Raw genomic sequence first — 6,668 nt, 5'->3', positions numbered from 1 at the left:
AAAATTAATTGACATTTATAAAATGATTGACGTTACATAGAGAGTTAAATGAAAATGTAATTCGGCAACATATTATAAATGAAATAATTAATGCATCGGTTACCTAAATCAGAATAACGAATGAATAGCAATAATAAAATTAAATAATAATAATTCTAAGAAATGTTGTATCAGTTAACTTTTATACAATATTTGACCTTAAAATTAAAACATCTCTCGGTTACATATTATTATAAATGAAAATTAATTTTGAATCGATTAAAATACTTATAATATCAATAATAATTATACAAAATATTAATCGTTATACATTTTTCCTTTACGTTATCATTTAAAAAAAATAAAACGTACAAACACCATTAAAGCAAATATTCATTTATTTTATTTATTAAATATTTTTTCTTACAAAATTTATAATAAATATACATATATAAATATGGTTAACTAACTAACAAATTTACACAGGATCATTGAGCTAGAGAAAAAACAATGATTGCTAAACAAAAGTTTATTCTGACAGCCTTGGTTGTACTTCTTTTGTTTTCAATAGGTATATAGACATTTGGTGAAAGGTTGAACCTTTAGTATATTATTTCTTTATGTATATTGATTATTTATTATACTAATATTTTTTTTTTTTTACAGGTATGGCTAAAGTTGATCTTGTATTAAAGAAATGTTTTTACAAATGTGGCCAAGATTTAACTAGTTGTAACTTGTACTGCACAGATCTTGGATATTTTGAAGGAATATGCGATGAATATTGTTGTTGTTACGACTTAAAATAATTACTTGGAATTTAGAGCGTTTATTCTAATTTGACAAAAATATTATGTTTTACACATATATGTAAGCTTCATTTGAAAGAAATAAAATATGAACTATTATCTTAAAGTGTGTTTGATTGAAAAATTAGGGATTGCCTAATAAAATATAAATGTTTATGTATCATTATAATTGTGCTCACCGTTTGATCTTTGAGAGGGGAAATTATAGACGTAAATTCAAATTATAACTTTGAAACAAAATTCAAAATTTGAATGATAATCTTGTATGTAAAATTATAGATTCGGTCCTTGAATTTTGACTAATAATAAAATTTAAATATTTTTTAGTGAAATTAATATATAGTTAAAGTGTGGTTAAATCAAAATTTAAATATAGTTAACATAATACCTGGGGGTGAGAATATGCCAGGTCAGACAAGACTTTGAAAGGTCTAAGTCTGGCCTACGATTTATTTTTTAGGCCTAAGCCTAGCCTACAGCCTATCATATGCTTTTTTGTCGGCCTGACCTTTTTAAAAGTCTGGCCTGCCCTAGAAGTTTATTTAAAATAATTTTTAAAAAATATGAAACAAAAATCCTTTAAACCCTAAAAAATAAATTTTTGCTCAAATAATATTTTTTTTTTTCTGAAACAACACACTCATTATTACCTCTTAAACAAATATGGAAGGACTACTAAATATGGAAACTACTATAAATAGGCCGGCCTGTCAGGGCCTAATAGACTTGTAGACCAGACCATAGACTTGTAGACCAGACCATAGACAGCGGACGGCAACACAACCATTCATCAATTTTTCTCTATTGTTCACAAATAAGATTATTTAATAATTATTTTGAGGTCAATACTTAATTTTTAATAGGTGTAAAAATTAAATTATTCAATATGTTGTAACAAAATGTATAAGTTAGTGGGGGCAGCTGCCCCCATGCTCTGAATGTGGATTTGTCCATGTGTTTGTAAATGATATGCACTAACAGAATATACATAATATGCACTAGCTACCATATAATATTCAGATCCATTGCCCAACAACAAGCTATTTCTCAGAAAATCAAATAATTTGCATGTCAAGCACATACTAACACCAGTCTTCCTTTAATTCCATCAGATATTCCTCAGAATATGATGGACTGGAATTGTCAAAGTACTGCAATATAAAAATTGAACATATTATATTAAGTTAGTATCAAATATATAGATAATTTATATATGAAAATCATATAATGAAAATACCGTACCGTTTCTGGGATAATAGTTTTATTCTTCTCAACAATCTCCTTCATGAATCTCAATACGTAGTACCCACAGTCGATGTTATTTGTTTGACGAGGGCACTTTATTGGGATCCATGTAATGTTATTAGACTTTTGCTTCGACACTGTAGCACCTCTTTGAGCTCGAAAAACTTTTAAGGCACTATCGAATGAATAAATGAGATTACTATAGCATGAACAAACACATATTATATATATATATATATGTAAGAAATAAATGAATATTACTTACGTGTCGAGCATAGTCTTTATTTCGGAGTGATTACTGTAATTGCCATGCACGGGATCCAAATAGTATATAACTTCAGAGACCGCATTGATTGCAAATAGCACCCAATGTGCCCTACAACAACAAAAAATTGGTTAAGCAATTTTGTTTATACACAACTAATAAATTAAATTCTCATCAATTAAAAAAGATAAAATTACGTACCCTGAATTATATGGTGCGAAGAACAATTTATCATTTTCTATATTTCCTAAAAACATATCTACAATGTATTTCTTTACATTGTCTGGATCGAGTTTCCACATCGACATCTTATGCGGAGACAAGAATGAGTATTTATTTGACAATTTCCTCGTGCACACGACCTTCTCGTACAAAAACCTTCAATGAAAATTTTAAACTAGATTAATTACCAATACATTTAATTAATTACAAATAAATGCAATTAAAAGTATTTTTTACCTTATGTACAAGCTGATTACAGTAGCACTGAGCTCTTTATGTTCGAGAAGTTCGTATATGTGCTCCTTTTCGAGATATTCAACATACTCATCTCCAAATATATCTTTATTCATGTGTATGATGCGCGAATCATCGCTGCTGCCCATGTTCCTTTTTTATTTGGATGTCAAGACACGCCCTGTATTTACCAACACGTGGCTGACTTTTATTAGGAGCAACAGCAGCAGCGACCGATTTTCCCCGATCCAGTTTTTTTGTTGCTGCATGTTTGGCAGCTTTATTACCCTCCGGCCTTTGTGATTTGGCAGCTCTATTAACCTCCAATTTTTGAGGTTTGCTGCTTCTTTTGGCTGTAGGGGTGGTTTATTTATTTGGACCTACAAAAATGAGGTAAAATGTTAGTTTATTGAATCTGAAAAAATGAAAAACCTTAGGCAATAAATGTGACAAACCTTTTCGGGAGATGTAACTGATTTGTCCTTGGGAATCTTTTTTTCGAGGGCAACAAGGTGTGTGGGCCATGCCACGTAACTGCCAATAGCGTCGCTTAAGAACTTCATATCTCCATCGTTGTCCGGTATGGGCAACGGTGCAGTTGGTTCGAAAGCAACCGTAGGCGATACTTTGACATGGCCCGCGGGGATCGGAATATTGTGCAATACTTCTCCCGAAGTATTGTACAATATTCCTTTTCCCACCTTCCGTTGAGTCGGCGAGGACAAGTATAGGACACATGTAGTGACACCCTACATCAATAGTTAAAACATAAGTACAGTTAATATATAAGTTTGTTTAATACATAAGTAATTACATAAGCAAGTAAGTAGTAAGTAATTAATTACCTCGGGAATACTCTTCAAACCGACGTTGCAACTCCCGGTTTCACTCTCCATTTGTATTTCAGGTTGGAGCTGAACCGGAAGTTGCTTGTCTTTATTCGTATTCACCAAGAGTGCCACTTGCTCCGACAAGATTCTGAGCTTCTCTAATACTTCCTCGTTGGAAGGTTTTTGGCGCTTCTCTTGAGGAAAAAAGCTTTTGGGAGTTACGCCAAATCCTTTCCCCCTCACTCGACCGGAATACTCAGGGACATTAAACACTTTCCCAAGAATGTCCCTGCACGTATCCTTGTTGCCCTCTTGAGTTTCAGAACTTTGTTCAATAGTTTCCTAAAATACATGTAACATTAAAAAGATAAGTTCAATAGCATTTTTAAAATACAATATTAAAAAATATTAAAGTGATAATATACTTACACAAAGTTCTACAACTTTCTTGACATTTTCATTATCAACCACTCCTTCTTTATTAACACGCGCTTCCTTCCACAATATATGACGACCCAAGGGTTGATCGGCTTGGGTGTCTTTTCTCTATTCGTTAAAATCATAAACAAAATAATACAAATTAGTTACACACTATAGTTTATAATACAAATTACTTCATTATATAAAAGTGATGTTTAATTACTTACAATTTGTTGTTCAAGGCGTGCATATCCCATACGTGATTTCTTGTATGGGTGTTTTGGGTTGCTTGCCCGTTCGCGATTTGCCTTACTAATATTCTATATAAAAAAAGTAGCAATTGTGTAAAAATTTAAAATACGCTACGAATATGAATAATAAAACACAAATGCTAATAAATTAATCACTTACGACAAACGCGGGGTCAGAACGTTTGGAAACAAATGCTCTCCATTCATCCTTTGATATATAATGTTGATATATTTTTGGAGGTTCAGCACTTGTGTTTCCTTCTCTATCTTTTAGATAGAAATTTGAGAGATGGGATCTAAATCCACGATGGATCTTTCCAGCAACTCTCAAAACATAAGACTTTCGTCCCTCATCAAGAACAAAAGTCGTCTGCAATGAAAAAAATTATAAGTAAAGTATTTTACCGAAAAAAATTATAAATGACAAAAGAGTGAATTACAAAATTTACTTGAATGTCATTCCATATAATATCTTTGGCATCCTTCAACGGCTTATCTCTCCAATTGTCAATTGTAATTGGGACATTTTGACGAACAACAACCCTAATATAGCTTACAAACATAGAGCTCACAGAAATACGGTATTGAAGAAATACGTAATGAGGGTTACGTATTTCAATGAAAATATATTGTGTGAAATAGGAGAGATGATCTTGGATGGAAATAAGGTTCGAAATGAAGGAGATGATCGTGGAAATAAGGTTCGTAATGGACGGGATGATAGGGTTTGCAAAAGAAGAGAAGAACGATGAAGGTTGAGATGATAGTGAAGTTTACGTAATGAAGAGGAAACTGAAGCGGTTACTGTTATATATACGTAACCCTTTTACGGCGCTTTTTTATAACCCTTTTACAGCGCTTGTTTAAAAAGCGCTCTAAAAGGCGTCCTTATTTAATTTATTAAAAGGCTCTTTTACAGCGCTTTTCTCAATAAGCGCTGTAAAAGACCTCATTGTTTTATTATGTTATATATAAAACCCTTTTATAGCACTTGTTCAAATAAGCGCTGTAAAAGACCTCATTGTTTTATTATGTTATATATAAAACCCTTTTATAGCACTTGTTCAAATAAGCGCTGTAAAAGACCTCATTGTTTTATTATGTTATATATAAAACCCTTTTATAGCACTTGTTCAAATAAGCGCTGTAAAAGACCTCATTGTTTTATTATGTTATATATAAAACCCTTTTATAGCACTTGTTCAAATAAGCGCTGTAAAAGGTCTCTTTATTTTATTTTTCAAACAGTATTTTACAGCGCTTATTTGGACAAGCACTGTAATAGACCTCCTTGTTTTATTATGTTATATGCATGTTTTTTTTAAAGCCTTTTACAGCGCTTTTTTAAATAAGCGCTGTAAAAGGCGTTATTGTTTTTGTGTTTTGTTATGTTATTTTTTAAACAAGCTCAACATGCAAAACCCACATAGTAGTAACTGGTCACCACCAAAATCCCTTCCTCTTCACCAAACTCTTCTCCTTTTATGCATCTTCACAAACATCAAAGCTTACTCTTTCACAATTCAATCTCCACCTCAACACCCTTTTTATCTCTTTACATTCCCTTTCCTTCTTAAATTGAAACTTGGTATTCAGGTTCATTGCCATGTTGCGAAAAATGGATTTGAGTCTGATGTTTTTGTTAACAATGTGTTTTTGGGGATTCCCATGATACAAGGTGTTTGAAGAAAATCCTGTTAGAGATAGTCATGTTAGGTGTTTGATAATTATTTATTAATAAAGCTTTTTACAACGCTTTTTCAAATAAGCGTTGTAAAATGTCTTTTTTACTTATTTTCAAAAGGGTCTTTTACAGCGCTTTTTATAAAAAGCGCTGTAAAAGACCTCAGTATGTTATTTTTGTGTTGTTTTATTTGGGTTCAATTTTGGATGACTGTAACTCAGACATTTATTCCAATCGAATTGGCACTTAATTTACATTATATAAGTGACATTAGTAGCAAACTGTGAGATGTTATAACACTCAATTAATTGTGATATGCACGCCATATTAGAATATTAGTATAAACCATTTGCCTTACTAATTGGGATATAAACCATTCAAATTATATAAGTGAAATTTGTTGCTATTCTGCCATATTAGTATAAAACACTCAATTCAAATTACATGCATATTTATCACAATAATTCAGATTATATTCATATTTATCACAATAATTCAGATTACATGCATGGCTTATATAAAACAATTAAACATATACATTAAGATGCCCTTCTTCTTTTCCTGGTGGAATTCACAATTGTTTGTCCATTTACAATACGAAACGATGAACTAATCCAAATTCCCTCATCATGATCATCTCTAAGATATAAACCATCATCAGTTGAATCAATTTCATGTGGTTGTTGTGATGTTGCAAATAAAAGATCATTACCAACATCTTCATCAATA

Source organism: Cicer arietinum, chromosome 4 (genome assembly GCF_000331145.2).
Source record: "Cicer arietinum cultivar CDC Frontier isolate Library 1 chromosome 4, Cicar.CDCFrontier_v2.0, whole genome shotgun sequence".
Lineage (NCBI taxonomy): Eukaryota > Viridiplantae > Streptophyta > Magnoliopsida > Fabales > Fabaceae > Cicer > Cicer arietinum.
Note: the sequence above shows the minus strand (reverse complement) of the source record.